The sequence below is a fragment of the Myxine glutinosa genome, chromosome 5, assembly GCF_964187855.1.
Source record: "Myxine glutinosa chromosome 5, kmMyxGlut1.1, whole genome shotgun sequence".
NCBI lineage: Eukaryota > Metazoa > Chordata > Myxini > Myxiniformes > Myxinidae > Myxine > Myxine glutinosa.
Window position 1 is genome coordinate 145,245,675 of NC_136265.1, and position 15,959 is coordinate 145,261,633.

General features: G+C 41.2%; 1 long non-coding RNA gene across 2 annotated transcripts in view; it reads right to left on the reverse strand.

Annotated features, from left to right (window-relative positions):
• LOC144892063 (uncharacterized) overlaps nucleotides 1-15,959 on the reverse strand; it is a 442,917-nt gene that overhangs the window by 82,430 nt on the left and 344,528 nt on the right. The window contains exon 1 of one of the 2 annotated variants that reach the window (XR_013623373.1): nucleotides 11,545-11,871. The exons of the other annotated variant lie outside the window; for it this stretch is intronic. This is a non-coding gene — a long non-coding RNA (uncharacterized LOC144892063). Of the gene's footprint in view, nucleotides 1-11,544; nucleotides 11,872-15,959 lie in introns of those variants that run through there. 2 annotated transcript variants of the gene reach the window in all.

Sequence of the window (15,959 nt, forward strand, 5' to 3'; positions counted from 1 at the left end):
GCAGGTGAATAAAACCCAAGAATATGATGTCATGTGTGATGTGACAGAGGGATAGAGAGATGGAAAGACGGATGTATATCAATAAAGAAAGACAAAATGAAAGAAAGAGAAATAAAGAGATTATTTCAGTAAGTACGGGACTCGTTTTCAAATTTCAAAGGCATTCCTTTGCCAATTCCGAGTCAACAGGTTATATAAGAGAATAAGGGTTTTTAAATGCAGATATAGATTGGATTTGTAGGGGAAAAAACATGTCATGTCCTCAAGAGACCTGAAACACTAATGTGTGTCACATAAAGTCCATAATTATAGAGCAGAGAGAATAATAGGAAGAAAGCAATTAAAAGGGAAAAGGATATCTAATGCAAAACAAAATCAAATTGACAAACTTCTGAAAGTTATTTGTGTCTCCGAGAGCATGTTTGTGTGTGTATGTTTGTGTGTGTATGTTTGTGTGTGTATGTTTGTGTGTGTGTGTGTGTGAGTGTGTGTGGATGTGTGGATGTGTGGATGTGTGTGTGTGTGTGTGTATGTGTGGATGTGTGTGTGTGTGTGTGTGTGTGTGTGTGTGTGTGTATGTGTGGATGTGTGTATGTGTGTGTTGTTTTGTGTGTGTGCATGTGCATGTACAGACTTGGCATTTAATATGGAATATTTTTTTTTTCTTGACTTGGGTTTACTTTCTTAACTCAGTATATCAATCTGGTGAGTTTATTTTACACTTCGGTGATTTGTTTGTTAAAAGAACCATGTCACTGATTGTCTGTCGCAGCAAGAAGTCAACAACAGGATTATATCACAGGTGGTGTGGCAAAATGTACGAAAAGGTGCATTTGATGATTGGCTTCACAGTCGGGCATACAAGGGTTGTTGCGTTCAGTATTAGTGGAAAACAACTGCTGCACGTCTCCAAAAGCTATCGCCGCTTCCTCTGAAGATGGTCCGTCAACTTGACTGCTGTTTGTCATGGAGTGGTGGCTTAATAAATTACGGCATGAAACAGCGTGCTATTGCTCGGCAGTATGGAATCACTCAAGGTCAGGTGTCAAAGATTCTGAAACGAAATCCTCAGAGGGGTGTCCCTACTCCAATACCGAGGCCAGGATGTCCCCGCAGAACCACAAGGAGGGATGATCACCAGCTGCACCGGTTAGTCCGCAATGGCCGTACCAAGTCAGCTAATCGGCTTAGGGCTGAGTGGCAGCAACTGACAAATGTGCCTGTATCCAGAAGGCTAGTCAACCAACGACTGGTTCAAGCAGGCTATCGTGCCAGGCGTCCCCTGAGAAAGCCACGCCTGACCAGACAACACCGCCAGCGCCGATTGCAGTGGGCCAGAGAGCACCGTCAATGGCAGCCAGGACACTGGAATCACGTGATCTTCAGTGACGAGTCTAGATTTCTGGTCTATCGTCAAGATGGCCACGTCCGAGTGCGCAGACAAGTGCATGAGCATACAACAAAGATTGTATAGTGCCAAGAGTCCAAGCTGGAGGTGGTGGGGTGACCGTTTGGGCTGCTTTTCATGCAGGGGGCAAAACTGACCTGGTTGTTCTGAATGGAAACCTGAACCAGTTCAAGTACAGGGCCATTCTGGAAGAAACATTGCTTCCATTTGCTCGTGCAGCCTTTTGAGGAAACTTTGTCTTCCAAGATGACAATGCACAGCCTCATAGAGCTCGCATGATCCAAAACTTTCTTGCTGACCGTGGTGTAGAGCATATGGAGTGGCCTGCCATGTCCCCGGATATGAATCCGATAGAGAACTTGTGGGCAGAATTAACGCGTCAAATCGACCACTTGGACCAGCAGCCGACCTCTGTGCGTGAATTGCAGCAGGCTGCATGGCAAGCGATTCCTGTCCAAACCTTGGCAAATGTCGTGAACAGCATGCCTCAACGTTTACGTGCTCTCCTGAATGCTCGTGGGGGTTACACGAAGTACTGAACTGTAATTTTACTGTCCGTAATCCCAGTCGTAATTTAACTTTTGTTTTTGTTAAAAAAAAATTTGGCTAATGTGCAAAATAAAGAGACACTTCTGGAAAACGTACCGAAGTTTAACACAATACTGTCCATGAATTGAGTTCGATATCAGTTTACATCACTTTCAAGGATCAATTTATTTGTTTCGAAATGTCAAATGTGGTTTTTGTTTCTTTTAAAGGTCACAATAACAAAATCTAGAATAATTTCAACATAATTCCAATGAACTTTTGGTTCTAAGTCATCTTGAAAAGTAAGTTCACCCCCCAAAAAAAATATTCCATATTAAATGCCAAGTCTGTATGTGTGCATATGTATGTGTGTGCTGTTTTGTGTGTGTGTGTGTGTGTGTGTGTGTGTGTCTGTGTTGCATGTTTGTTGGTGCATGTGTGTGTGTGTGTGTGTGTGTGTGTGTGTGTGTGTGTGTGTCTGTGAATATGTGTGTGTGCATGTGTGCATATGTGTATGTATTTGTGCATATGTATGTGTGTAGTAGTTTGATGTGTGTGTGTATGTGTGTGCTGTTTTGTTTGTGGGTGCGTGTGTGTGTATGTGTGTGCTATTTTGTGTGTGTGTGTGCTGTTTTGTGTGTGTGTGTGTGTGTGTTTGTGTCTGCACATGTGTGTAGGTGTGTGGGTATATGTGTGTGTGTGTCTGCACATGTTTGTGTGTGTGTGTGGGTTTGTGTCTGCACACGTGTGTGTGTAGGTGTGTGGGTATATGTGTGTGTGTGTGTCTGCACATGTTTGTGTGTGTGTGTGTGTGTGTGTGTTTGTGCCTGCACGTGTGTGTGTGTGTGTGTGTGTGTGTGTGTGTGTGTGTGTGTGTGCACGTAATGCACTTGTAAGCATGAGTGAATGTGTCCATGCTTGCGTGGCTCAAAGAGGAAGCTCGTTTCATTACTTCATTTCTAAACTCTGGTCTCAGCTCCAGTTACCGCAAGCAGCTCAAGAACTCATAATCCCTCCTCTAAACTTGTGTACGACTTTGGAACCGCTGCCGAAATGGATCCTTCACAGACGTGTGCACAGTTTTAATTTTTTCGTCCCGGTCTATTCTGGGACACTTTGAATTGCGAGCAGGTTAGTGTGTGAGGCAATAAAACGCACACCTAACAGTCTGTTCTGTGCAATTATACATGTACAACTGGTGCAGGTAAACACTACAGTACATTTGGAACATTGCACAGCATGGTCATTAGCAAGAACAAGCTGGTAATGATAATAACTACTAATAACGATAATAAAGAAATAATGATAAAACAATAATAATAATAGCTGCCTTTCACAGTTCAAAATGGCCATTCACATACAATTGTGAAAACCTGGGGAAGCAAACCCAGAAACTAGTCAATGTAACCTCGGGTCAAGAAATATGCAAGAGCAGTCCACTTAAAGCAGGAAGTTGTAATTTGTTTTGGGTACCGGCGATAAGTCGGCAACTGTTCATCAACTTAAATACACCGTGACGTCATGTATGTCCAGCAGATCACAGGGCAATCCAGGGATGGCACATTCATTCATGCGACACAATGTCTGCGACACACCAATCGGAGATGATAGTTGGGAATAAGATTGAACCCAGACATCAGACAAAACCAGACAAAACAAGGAGGGAGTCTGATATAGATGTGGAAGATTATGGACAGAATAAGTGCAGAAGAGTTCTCTTTTCTGCGGAATTAATAGCGATAGGATGAGGTTTGCTCAGAAATGGGTGTTTCACTTCGAGAGAGGTTAATGCATGGAATTGTCTCCCTGGAAAGGTGGAGGCACCTGAGAGAGTGGGTGGATTTAAGTAGAATTGGTAAGTGCCTAGAAGCATTGGGGATAGAGGGTTACATGCGTATTAGCAGGATTGCGCAGGCTTGATGGGCCTATAATGGCCTCTTCCTGCATTGAAATTCCTTGTGTGGTTCCTTATGAGTAAACCTAACAACCTAGGAACAATAGAAACAACAAAAACAGAGAACCAAACGTAAAAATTGCACAGGTCGTGTGTACAGACGCAACACCTGTACGGACGTGGTGCATGGGTGGTGCGCGAATGCGTTGCAAGTCTGTACCAGCAATGTTTAGGCCTCAAATCAAAAGTGTTCATCCTTCGAGGCAGCGCTGCCCGTGCGCTCCCCAATTTGCAGCCAAGCCACCTGTCCGAAGGCCTGTGCACACACAACTGTGATCAAGTAGGCATGCCGTCCCAAGTGAATTGCTAGTCCGCCCTCAATAGTTCAATTGTTACATTCAAACTTTTGTCTCCATTTTTTGTCTCCACAAACCCTTTCATGTTCTGCAAGACAGTTTTAGTGAAGAGGTTAACCACGGTGACTGCTAAGTGGTTCATGCAGGATAACCCGCAAAATGATGACGCATTTACAGTCACGATTGCAAGACTTCCATGTGTGTATCCTTCAGATATGAACGATACTTTTTTTTTTTTGTATACAAGATCGAGGCTCATGTAAGAGGTAACATCAATCACAAAAAAAACAATCGGACAATCAAAACATTCAATAAAGGGAGCGGAAGACAAGATGGGGAGAGAGAGGGAAGCACACAAGTTCAACAGTGGAGAACAGCGACATCGGGAGATATGTGGGAGGGAGTAGGCTTGGGGGGACGAGGCATGGGAAGGGGGTTGGGGAGGGCATGGGAAGGGTGGGTGTGGGCATGGGAAGGGGGGGAGTGGGAGAAGTATAAAACACATGGACACTGCTAGAACTTCCAGGATTTGAATTAGCGGAGGTAGAAAAGATCGAGGTTTTGGATGGGGGAAGATAAGAGATGGTGGTGAACAGCTGTTTTAAAGACCCGGAGGGAGGAGTGGGCTTGAAGAGAGTGAGGGAGTTTGTTCCAGAGGCGGGAGTAACGAGGAATGAAGGAGTGAAGGTGAATAGTCTAGTTATTGTTATTGATGTATTTGTCTTGAATGACATGGTCAATGTGACCATCACGTTGCCATTTCCTCCAATACATCCAACTTAAGGATGAAGAAATTCACCACCGTACGACCCAGGTCATCACCCATTGAGTGCACGATTGCATCACCTTCTCCCTCAACTCCATGGAGGTTCCGTGGCGTTTGCGCAAGGACTGTACCCGGCACGTGTCCACATAGGAAATACCTCGTAATCGCACGCATTTCGTTCGGGGGTCATGAGCAGGCAGGGACATCATTCCACGTTGGTGCCTGTTGGGATAGTAGAGAGAAAATGATGCGGGTCTTCAACGGTTTCATGGATAAATTCAAGGACAACTCTATCGTCTCCACGAGATGTATCGTCTCCACGAGAGAGTTGAGAACCGAGTCATCTCATGTCTGTAGCATGAAGATTATTTCATTCTGTCCCTAGGAAAACCATATTTCGACAAACCTGCGCAAGAAGTCCGATTCTAGGTTCAGACATGGGGAAGAAATTTACTTCACCGGCCTATTTAGTCCACTGCAGGGCAAAGGCCTCCATCAACATGGTCCAGAGGGAATAATCACACCCGTTATTTGTTATGAGTGTGCAATCATTGTAAAACCCAAAACATGAACTACATGTGATAATGAACATTGATACCTATCACGTAGACAACTTACAGGTGTAGAAATACGATCATGTTCATATAATTGTGTCTGAGGCCAAAAAAAAAAGAAGATGTCTTCCCAGTGATCACCGGAAGTAGGTTTTCTATTCCTATTACGTAGATGGAAGGGTTTCTTTGTGGAGGAAAGTTGTAGGTTTTTTAGTCCAATTGTTCAAATTTACTAAATCACCATTCGTTGAGAGAATCCACTCATAGATTGATAAACCATTTGGGTTTAGCATTCTCGTCTCTCCCCCAACCTCAACCACAATGTAGGTTATACACCCAAATCACACTGTGAACGTCAATAGAACAAACGACACCAAGAAGAATCAAAAGAAAGTCCCAGATCCGCAGGACCTGGGCCCATTGGTGCACGGCGTGAGATTAGCGATGCCGACAGCTGATGCGCAGCCACTGCCAGCAGCTGACGCGCCGAAACGCGAGCTGCCGAGAAGGTCAGGATAAGCGCTGCTCGGCCACTCGGGCCATTGGATCGACTCGGAGCAGTTGTCTGATGGGCCGCAAACAGATGGACCGGCTAAATCCGGCCAGGCCGGACAGCAAGGTGTTGCTGCAAACTCAACAGTGTGGAACACGTTTGCTGAAGCCGGGTTGTGTTGTTGTTGTTCCTGATTTAATATATTCATGGAGAAGGCCGTGTGTGTGTGTGTGTGTGTGTGTGTGTGTGTGTGTGTGTGTGTGTGTGTGTGTGTGTGTGTGTGTGTGTGTGTGTGTGTGTATATGTATATGTATATGTATGTATATGTATGTATGTATATGTGTATGTATATATGTATATGTATATATGTATATATGTATATATGTATGTATATGTGTATGTATATATTATGTATATGTATATGTATATATGTATGTATATATGAATGTATATATGTATATACTATATATGCATATATATGTATGTATATATGTATGTATATGTATGTATATGTGTATGTATATATGTATATATGCATACAGTAATACAGTATGTGTTAGTATATATGTATATATGTATTTATGTATATATGTATATATGTATGTATGTATGTATATGTGTATGTATATATGTATATATGTGGATGTATATATGTATATATGTATGTATATGTATATATGTATGTATATGTATATGTATATGTATATATGTATACAGTATGTGTATGTATATATGTATGTATATATGTATGTATATGTGTATATGTATATATGTATGTATATGTATATATGTATGTATATGTGTATGTTTATATGTATATGTATATGTATGTATATATGTATGTATATATATATATGTATATATGTATGTATATGTATATATGTATGTATATATGTATGTATATGTGTATGTATATGTGTATGTTTATATGTATATGTATATGTATGTATATATGTATGTCTATGTGTATATGTATATATGTATGTATATGTATATATGTATGTATATATGTATGTATATGTGTATGTATATGTGTATGTTGTTGTGTATGTTTATATGTATATGTATATGTATGTATATATGTATGTATATATATATATATATGTATGTAAATATGTATATTTATATATGTATATTTATATATGTATATTTATATATGTATATGTATGTATATGTATGTATATATGTATGTATGTATGTATATATATATATATATAGTTATTATTTTATTTTTTTCAAAGAATGACTGTGGAAAGTTGGGGCAAAATTGGCTATATGTTACAGGATACGAGGTGTATGTGAAGGGGGACCACAGGAGTTGCAAAGGCTGAAAGCGAATGCAGAAAAGACAAAGTGTCCATCACTTCCGAAGGATGCCAGGTTCCAGAAACATTTGGCCAAATTTAAGAGTCTGATCACATTTTCCAGGGGATCGAGCGCGGTACGCAATAAATCACTACCCATGATCGAGTTGTCTGATAGATTCATCTTTAACAAAGATTGCTGCACATTTCAATATTTTAAAGTGGAAAGATGTAACACAAACTGGAATAATATGTACGTAATATAAACTCTCATTAGCATCGCCAGTTGTTTGCCCAGATAGAGTGGACAGCAGAGTTGAAGGACAAAAGGGAAATGAAGAAGTAGACAGAAAAGAAAAAAAACTCGTCGTGGCAATTCAGGACAATCTCCCACTTACTAGTTCAACTCAATATATTTGGTTGTTGTTTAATTTGAAAATTGGAATCCGTTCAGATTGGGCAGAGCGAAGAGACAGTAAGTATTACAAGGTGAAGGTATAAAAGTATAAACATCATTATATCATTACTGTGCTGTGCTGTATATGAAGAGCTGACATATGTTATTGCATGGACAGTCTAAAAGCACAATGGCACGATATGTTCATGGCACACCTAACGCGACCGGTAATTTACTGCTTCTAACGAATAAATTGTAGAGAACATTGTCGCTGTTTCATTTTGGATGTTTATTAAAAAAAAATTCCCTGTAGAGCTGAAATTAAACTATAAACACTTGGGCTGGTAGGGCGGCCTAAAATGTATGTGCACTCGCCTCTAAGATGTCTAGCCTGGGTTTGAATCCAGACCCAACTACAACCTGTCATCCCGGTGTTTCCGTAGGTACGGATGGACGTTAAACCTGGCGTGCCGTCTGTCAGCGTTAGTTCGTGGACGTTAAAGACAACACGCTGTCCTTCGCAATGAGTAGGCGAGTTATCGCCGGCACCCTGAGCAAAATGGAATTTCCTGTCACATTCAGTAAGTAGAGCGACAGTCCTGGCCAGTCGGTTCGTGAAAGGCTTGGGCCCAAAAATGTTCCCCAACAGACCCCACAATAAGGGGGAAGATTTCGAGCCATAACATAAGTTGCAAAAAGAGTAGGAATATCCCTCGTCTTACTCCCAATACCCCCAAATAATTTGCCGTGACACCAAGACACGCACATGCAAATAGAAGAGTCTTCTTGTGCAAACAAACTGCCCATTGCTCTGTTAACTGTATAAGGTTCAACAAAGGACATTCAAACGCCATGACATGACATCATCTATCTATAATTCCAGTAATCTCTGTGTGTATGTTTGTATGTTTGTATGTTTGTATGTTTGTATGTTTGTATGTTTGTATGTCTGTATGTCTGTGACCGCTGTTTCTCGACAACCACGGGTCCGATATACTTGAAACTTGCCAGGTATATTGCTGGGGACCCGAGGATGTGCCTTTTCAAGGTTTCATATTAATCGGAGAAGTAGTTACCGAGCTATGTCCAAAAAACGATTCAACCAATCAGAGAGCAGCGAGCTATCACGTGTGCCGAACGTGGCGAACAGACTCTGCCTCGGACGGCACATTTGAGAGCGTATTCATTTATTTCACGTTGGAAAACTATGTTGCCGTTAAACTATGTTTTAAAACTAATTAAAACTAATTTGCGATTCATCGTAACTGTGATTTGCGACCTTCCGGACAGTGAAGACTGCACTTCCGGCAGCCAATCACAGAACGCGTTATTGCGTAGGCGTGGCCGATGTGAGAGCGAGCCGAGCCGAGCGCGTGCGCCATTACGGTTCGTAATTCGATTTCTTCCGGAGAAAATAATAATTTCTCGATTTCTTATGCGCATTATTTCTCCCAATTCAGTCAGAGCGAAGGGCGGAAGCGAAGAGCGTTGTTTTTTTTGTTTACGGGCGTACGGGCGTACGGGCGGGGTAGAGCGTATGGGTTGCGTTATTTATTTTTTTTGGCAAGGAACGGGCACCCACGTACGGGCATGCCCTAGTGATTAAAATTGCGCAATTACTTCATCTGATACAACATTCACGTTCAAATGGTACTTGAAGGCTAGTACCGATTACAGAATCGAAACATTGTACAATTGTTTTAAACCTAATACTGTACATCATAATATCAACAATGTACACAATATAAGTAATGGGGGTCTCGAAGTGGACTAGTTAACCCCTCCCAGCCCTTTTTGTTCTGTGAAGAGACAACTTTCTATATTTGTCTTGTTTCAATCCAAGGGGCTGGTTGTTTCTGCTTTTTCTTTCTTTTGTGTAGCCCCACCTCGTATGGCCCTGTAGGCTTTGTGGTGCGCAATATCCCATAAAAAAAATAAATTATATATATATATATGAACATGTACTTGTATGTAATGATAATCTACAAGATATAATTATGAACAAAAACTGTATATGTTATGCAGCATGTACACACACACACACACACACACACACACACACACACACACACACACACACACACACACACACACACTACTAATACTACATCTTTATTGGCCCCAATTATTCCCACATTCTGGTGGGATTGTCCGGAGAAAGTTTTTGCCCAAGTCTTTCACTAATCGGCTGGCTAGGCGTGAAAGTTGACTGGAGCTGATGTGCGGAAATGTTTTTATATTTGTTCAGGGTGCGAATGATAACTCCTCTGCTCTTCAGGAAAGTCACCAGAGAATCTTTACCAATCCTCAAATACTAGTAGATGAGACACCCAGCTTAATGTCTAACAGTGAGACAATGCACTTTGTGAAGCAATGCATATATATATATATATATACAGTACATGTATAGATAATATATCATGCACATATACTGTATATTATGTGTGTAATATACAGTACAGTATGTATTCATCAACGTGTAGTGTCACTGTACAGTATATATGTACAGTACAGTATACCCATAAACCATAATGTATACATACAGTGTACCTCCATAAACACGCTGTATATCATTGCTATTTCAATATGTAAATAGGGGTCAAGTTCAAAAAGTTCTTACAAAGTTCTTATTCATAATATACACGTATACCGTATATTGGAAATTAAAAATAATCTTGGTGTTTGAGACTATTTTTAGTATCATTTATAGGACTTGTTGAACTCCCCCGTGCTTGCATAATTTTTATCATTCTTTTTACGCTAACCTTGTGCAACTGATATAAAACACCGACTGTACAAGGAGACGAAGATTTCAAAGTAAAATTTTGAAAGATCCAAAGCGAGGTCGGTAGGTGTGCATGTTAAAGTTGGACGGATTAGCCTCCACGGGTAGTGTAAAAACGGGCGAATAAGCAACAGCTTAAAATAATCAGCAAGATGCTAAGCAGCCAATTACCTTAGTGATCCTGGAACCACGAGCTTTGCAAATTCAGAACAAACGTTGCCAGCAAACATATAGTCTCATTAAGCACCTGACATTGAGAAATGCATCATTTGCAAGTACAGAACGTTTGATGCTGACCCCATGATGACCTCTGTTAAAACTCTCAACATGGAGGTTTGGAGAGACATATTTTGTTTATTACTATGCCAAAGAAAATTTGGTGTAATGTGGAATTACAGGAACTCAGGGAGAAAGAGAAAACCAAACAGAGGTGTGTTCACACCAGTTCTGGAAAGTTCTACAAACTTCCTAAAGACAACAACAACAACAACAACAACAACAACAACAGGCATTTTAAGGCCATTTTCCCTGCTAGAGCGCAATCCGGGGGAAAATAGGTACAAACTTTCTAAAGGAAAAAAAGAAGAAGCTATACATCTTCCTAAGTACCGAGATCAGCAGGACAAAATGTTTATTGAACAAAGACAAGTGGAATAAAATAAAACGTAAAACCCCTTGACCGAAAGGCAATGAACACCCTGAATGCAGGAGTGCCGAAAAGACAACAAACATTAGCTGCGGTGAGAAATAAAAGTAGAAAAAGAAAGAAAGAAAGTTGTAACACACCTAAAGACAGAAGAAGAAAGGAAACAAACTCCGAAGAAGAAATGCCAATAAAGATGAATGAGTCAACGGTAGATTAAGTGGATCATCCACTCACTCAAGGAAGATGTGAAATGAGACGGAAGGGAACGACCAGAAGGCATCCTCGAATCCAAGGAGAGACGCTCAAACTGGGCATTGCCATGGACTAGCACCCAAGAGGATATACAAGGGAAAATGAATGTGTAGTAATAAATAAATAAAACAGGTAGCAGTTGAACCTGTGGAACTCGGTACCTGAGCGAAATTTATTCCGAATGAGCAGTGAGCGTTCGGGCCCCAGTAATGTCATGTCGACGATGGCTTCAGGCATTCACACGGCGGCACAGGGTCTGTCTGGAGCAACGGGCAGAACGAAGCACTGAGGTGGAGACCACAAAAGAGCAAAAAAAGTTTTATTCGCTCCTTGTTATCCCGGCAGTGCCGTGCCAGCTATTTCAGAGACGAGTCACGGTGGAAATCTCGAGGGTAGAACAGCAGCTGAGAGAGTGGCCCCATGTATTCGCTGGAGAGGCGACGAGTCGAGGGGAGCGCACAGCTCAGACAGAGAACCCTCCTGCCCCTGCTCTCCACCCACCCTAACACTCCCAAACAAACATCTCTGACGTCCCACCCTCTTTTAAACCTCCCTCTGTAAAGCATGGGAGGAGGACCTACTTGAGAATCTTTCTTGAGGCTGACCATTGGAAAATCACCGGCAGACGTCGGACAATTCAAACATAACCCGGGGACGCCCAAGACCCTTAAGAGCCATCTCAGGTAGCCAAAATATAGTCCAACGTGAAAGTTAATTGAAGGTAAGGTGAAATTGAGGGTTGGAGAGCAATCTCCTCGTAATCAAACGAAAGATGGACCACTTTAGTCCGGTGATCCCTCATGTGACGTCACAACAACGCCGTTCTCAAACCCTTTGTGTGTTTACATTGTTTGAAAAGTTTCTTCCGATCGATCAATCTGTCTGTTCAAAGTTTGTGGTCAAACATTCGCACGATACAGATGGGGTTCAAAACCGCTTTTCTCTTGTGGTTGGCGCAGGCTGGCACACTCATAAGACAAGGATAGATAACTTTGTGCAGCTGGCATGCCATCCCTCACCGCGCCACCCTCCCTTACATTCACCTCGTCCAGAGAAAGCCATGAGCTAATACATTGTGGCAAAAAGGAAGACGCAAGAGCTAGGAGAGAACTTTAGCATGAAAGTAGGAAAGTTCAGACCAGTGAGGCCAAGTTTGTTTGCATACTACGTGCAGCGCCAACTTAAATCAAGGGTGGATATTGACCGGAAAAGAAGCAAACAATTATTGCTCAGATACTTGATCCCTTTTTGGCTGGTCTTGGAAATAAGAGATTTTGAAAGAGTAGAATGATTAGATGCAGCTTTGGATGCACAAAGTCTAAAATGATGGGGAAAAATACAACTTTTGGAAAGTTTTCAAAAATGGAAAAAAACAAAACTTTTTTCGTAAAACTTTTCTTTGCAAAGCACAGGCTCTTGTACCATGGTACGAGGTGAAGTATTGGGTGTTCACAAAGAGCCTAGACGAAGGAACGAATAACTAGTAGCATGAGAAAGTTGGAGCGCAAACTGACGGCTGATAGCACAGCAGGACGTGCGGTTCCCAGATAGCAGCAATTTCACCCCAGAATGGCGGCACTTTAGATAATGAATGAATGTGGGACATAACTGGTTGTTGGATGCATGGAGGAAACTGTCTGCTGATCAATGTGATTGCAATTGCAGCATAATACCGTTATAATGTAGACAAAGGTGTCCGCATTAAATATGCAAAAGGTCATTTCCCGAGTTATGGAACTAAAATTGACAAGTTTAATGAATTCTTCACCTTTCTTGTTGTTCTTTAGCAGGCCCAATGATTCCCACCTCTTGCGGTTGGGCTTGGACGGGGGTGGAGGTGGACAATTCTGCATGGCCCAAGTCTTTCGACCACCGACTGGCCAGGTCTGCTATTTGCCTGTGTCAGGAAATTTGTAATTTGTTCAGTTTTGACAATAACTCACCTACTCTTTGGAAATATATTGTTCACATATTTTACATCCACCAACGCCCCCATACTGGCAAAAGGACCTCCATCTTGCGTACTTCTGATGGACGGCCTGACATATTGATGCATCTCCCTGCACGTGAAACACCAGGTGGTATTTTATAGCTCAGGCTGCCAGTGCGCAAACCTCTAAGTCTAAGGTATTTATGTAAAGAGTCAATAAATTATAAAAATTTGAATGTTCCCTAAATCCACCTTCCCAACCTTCATGCTCTGCTCTCATTTCAGCTTCTCCCACCAGATTTTCTTTACATCTCCAAATCCCCTTCATTTCTCAAAGTTCAGTTCAATTCACCACCATCTCTTATCTTTCCCCATCCAAAACCTTGATCTTTTCTACCCCCGTTAATTCACCCCAGATCCACTTTATTGAAATTCCGACTTCTTTCCTGGAAGTCCTATCAGTGTCCATGTGTTTTATACCTCTCCCACCCCCCCCCCCCCATTCCCGTGCCTCCTCCCCCCAAGCCCTCTCCCTCCCACAGATCTCCCGATGTCCCTGCTCTCAAATGTTGTGCTTGTGTGCTTCCCTCTCTCTCCCCCATCTTGTCTCCCACTCCCTTTATCTTATGTTGTATGTGCCAGTTTGTCTTCATGTGATTAATGTTAGCTCTTACACGAGCCTCGATCTTGTATACAAAATTAAGTTCCCAAACTACATGTGTATGTAATATGTAGATGGCCCCAAATAGAAATTTATTTTCCTGAAAATATTATGCTATGAATTAATACATCTGCCATTTTTATTCATTTCATCTCAATACTGCCTGGTGCCAAATGGAAATTCCAACTAAATCCATACATCTCGTGGAATTAACTGCGGATATCAGCAGTGCCTATATTGCGAACATAGAATTGCAAGTCAATTTCAGCCTTAATATTTTTCTGGATTCACAGACACTTGTTTCAAAAAATATTAAATATGGAAAATACGACGAAAGTCACATTTCGAACACTCTACCCCGTTTACTGTTTGTGCAACTTCCGAAATCCAGTTTATCAATTATCAAAATGACTGGAGTTTTATAAACATTTCGCAATAGTACCTGAAAATTGAGTGTATTAAGTAGCAGCAGTAAATGACGTTATTTGTGAAAAGCTTTAATAATATAAATAATGGTTAAAAAATTTTTTGAAGCAAGTCATTATCAGATTATATCTATCAGTTTTACGATTTGCGTGTGATACGTGTTCTGTACAGTTCTGAGCTCTAGCCCCCCTTGCACTGTGCGTTCTTCTTTGGGGTAAAGATTAGAAAATGCATTGATAAAGCATGAATGTGCAAATACAAGAAGAAGAAAAAAAGAAGTTCCACTTCTCAGCAATATGGAAATGTCACAGATGAGGAATTCAATTTGAGATGGGTGTCTATTATGGTATTTGGTCCATTTTAGCAGAAAGAGAGGTGTATAGAGTAGAGTAATCATTGGGTGAATATTCGATGAAACAGACATTTAAGGTTGTGCAGAGGATTGTGCAGCCAGAGATATTCCAGAGAGTGAGTGGATATTCCAGAGAATGGGCAATGTGGGGATTGAAATATTGACGCAAACGGCTATCTGACCACTGGAGTGGAGGTCTGGTCTGTCATAATGGAAAAGAGAATCTTGAGGTTTGAGGTCGTTCTTTTTCAGAAAAAAAAAGAAAACAGCACCTGGAGGAGCCCGAGAAGTCCCATCTAGTTTCATTCACTCGAGTCTCATGGGATGTGTAGATGGGATGTCCAGCGTGGGTTAAATTACAGACCGGACTATAAATCTGTGGACTAGTGCTTAGCAGGAAAGGCATTGAATCGCAAAGTTTGCAGTCCGTCGGATGGACGTTAAGCTGGGTGTCCAATCTGTTAGCATTTGTTGGTGGGCGTTAAAGATCCCATGTTGTCTTTACAAAGAGTAGGCGAGTGATTTCCGGAACCTGAAACAAATTACAAATTTCTGCCGAAATAACTTGCTGTGCAGTCAAACCTGACCAGCCAGTTTGTGAAAGACTGAAATAATCTTCACCTGACCCCACAAAAAGATGGGATTAGTTGAGGATGTTGAATAAGTTACTCTTTGGCATATGATTACTAATTATTTTTATAATCCAGGTTTCCATAATCGATTACAACTCTATTCCTTCTTATTGCTGCGGTTATAGATTATGACATAATCACTGGCCAAGTTCAAAAGCAGAATATTTTATATATATATATATATATATATGTATATATATATATATATATATATATTGTTGCGGATATGAGGATTGTGTTTTTTTATTGTGTTGTATTGTATAGTAAATTGTTGTGAATTATTGCTTTAGTCTGGACCCTCCTTACTCCAATTATGTAAAAAGGTCAAAGGGCGTCCCATAATTAGTCCATAAAGCATACACGTCAGCCAATCATAGATTTCCCCCTGGTTGATAGTTATATCTTTTTTATGTGTATTAGGGTAAGGCCTTGTCTTCCATTAAGATGACACTCCATTGCACCAAGTGAAATAGAGTAGATTCCTTTCACTTTCCCCTTTCATCATTGTCAAGCCTCGATTGCCAATTACATCCCCTCCAAAACCACCATTGAACATGTGCTCGGGTCGGGGAAGA